Below are 2,654 nucleotides of genomic sequence, written 5' to 3' on the forward strand. Positions count from 1 at the left end.
AACCATTCCCTGCAACTGGCTCTATGCTCCCTCTTCATCCTTGAATGAGTTTTTGTGTAATTTTTTTTTTTTTTTACTTGGGCCATTTTTTAAAAGATTTTATTGAATTTGTTCCAGTATTGTTTCTGTTTTATGTTTTGCCTTTTTTTTTTTTTTTCTTGGCTTTTTTTTTTTTTTTTTTCTGGGGACTTTCTTTCCTTTCCTCTTACCCCTTTTCTCTCCTTACAGCTGACCAGTCTGACCAATCTCCTTATGACTATTTAATTTTTTCACTTTTTCCCTTTGTTCTTCTTTTACCAAATCCCAATCCAGGATGAATCCAGCTTTCGACCTTATGCCTGCCTGAAGGCCACTGAACACTATAGGGAAACACTATACAGCAATAGAAGGCTTCCCTGGTGGCTCAGCGGTAAAGAATACGCCTGCCGTGAAGGAGCTGCAGGAGACCTGGGTTCCATCCCTGGGTTGGAAAGATACCCTGGAGGAAGGCATGACAACCCACTCCAGTATTCTTGCCTGGAGAATCCCATGGACAGAAAATCCTGGCAGGCTTAGTCCATAGTCACAAAGAGTTGGACACAACTGAAGCGACTTAGCACTCACGCATGCACACATACAACAATAAGGCAGACTTCTAACTTTATGTATGAATGATCCCCAGACAGCCTGCCTCACCCTCTAGTTTCTAGCTGCATTTGGCCACTGGGCATCAGAGGGAGCCTGGAGGGGTGGATGGAGCTGTTTGTTTGCCCAGCTCCCTCCTTGCTGAATTGCCGTGGTTTAGCTGATCCATCTACCATGCGTCTATACCATAGACCACAATTCCTGCAGGTGGCTCTCTGCCTCTTCCCATCTTCTCTCCAGGTGATGGAATCACTCCCTCCCCTTGCTGCTTCAGGCCAGGAGGTGGTAATGGTTCTCCACTGTTGCTAGTCTTTTCCTAAACCTTCTTTAAAACAAACCCTTTGTTAAGCTTTACTTCAGTTACCCAGTGTGACTGTCCATCTGTTTCCTCACAGGAACCAGACTAATACATCAGATTAGTCTCTAATTTTCTGCAACATGATATCAAATCTTCTCCATTCCCAGCCCTGTCTTTCCTGTCACATTCAGGCATATGACCTCCCACTTATTCTCAACCCCCAACTACCTCAAAAAGAAAATAAAAGCCATTAGAAAGACACCTACTGTCAAACCTGTTTCTCATATCCAGTGGTGTGCTGAAGCTGACTCTCACCTGCTCCCAGGAGGCAACTGTGGGCATCTCTGCCCAGCTTCACTTTCAGTGACATCACATTTAGTTCAGTTCAGTCACTCAATCGTATCTGACTCTTTGTGACCCCATGGACTGCAGCACGCCAGGCTTCCCTGTCCATCACCAACTCCCGGAGCTTACTCAAACTCATGTCCATACAGTAGGCGATGCCATCCAACCATCTCATCCTCTGTCATCCCCTTCTCCTCCTGCCTTCAGTCTTTCCCAGCATCAGGGTCTTTTCCAGTGAGTCAATCAGTTCTTCACATCAGGTGGCCAAAGTATTGGAGCTTCAGCTTCAGCATCAGTCCTTCCAATGAATATTCAGGACTGATTTCCTTTAGGGTTGACTGGTTCAATCTCCTTGCAGTCCAAGATACTCTCAAGAGTCTTCTCCAACACCACAGTTCAAAAGCATCAATTGTTCAGTGCTCAGCTTTCTTTATGGTCCATCTCTCACATCCATATATGACTACTGGAAAAACTATAGCTTTGACTAGGCAGACCTTTGTTGGCAAAGTAATGTCTCTGCTTTTTAATATGCTGTCTACTTTAGTCATAGCATTTCTTCCAAGGAGCAAGCGTCTTTTAATTTCATGGCTGCAGTCACCATCTGCAGTGATTTTGGAGCCCCCCAAAAATAAAGTCTCTCACTGTTTCCATTTTTTCCCAGATGAAATCAGCCACAGTGGAAGTCTTTACACCCCAGTGCTACGAATCACAGCCTTTTTTTTAAACCCAGATTGGAAAGAAGACACCAACTTTAGCAGACATCAATGAAATGAGGCCAAAGCTTAAAATATGCTGCTCTCTGGTAGTTAGGAAGAAACACCTGATTTGAGGGACCTGGGGAGACATGTCTTAAGTTTAATGAAACAGGCTATATGCTTTTTGTGTTTGGTTTTGTTAGCAGGTGTATTAATATAAAGAGTGTTGTGTTTAAATGTGAAGTTGCTTGAGCTAAAAATAATTCTGATTCCTTTTATAAAGTCAGGCTCCTGGGTTGTATTGAAAGATTCATGTTAGTTCATTAACAATATTTGGAAACATCCTTTTTCTCTATTATAAATTGTGAAGAAGTCCCAGATGGTAAGGACTGCCTCTTTTGAAAATGTTATGTACAATGGATTATTAAGTGGCTAGAACAAGCCCTGGGGTATAGCCGGTGCTCCATGACTGATCACAAATCTGGAGACATCTTAGAATATACTGATCATCCTGGGAAATGGGTAGGAATCAGACTATGTGAATATGAGAGAATTGACAGCATAGGTGACTTCTGAATTACATCCAAGAAGGGCCAGTGTGCTTCCCTGAGATCACTAAAGAAAAAAATCAACTCATTCTAGTTTGATTAATGTCATTGAATTCTGAAATTTAACAAACTGTGTTTTTACTC

This window comes from Cervus canadensis, chromosome 4, assembly GCF_019320065.1.
Source record: "Cervus canadensis isolate Bull #8, Minnesota chromosome 4, ASM1932006v1, whole genome shotgun sequence".
In the NCBI taxonomy this organism is placed as follows: Eukaryota; Metazoa; Chordata; class Mammalia; order Artiodactyla; family Cervidae; genus Cervus; species Cervus canadensis.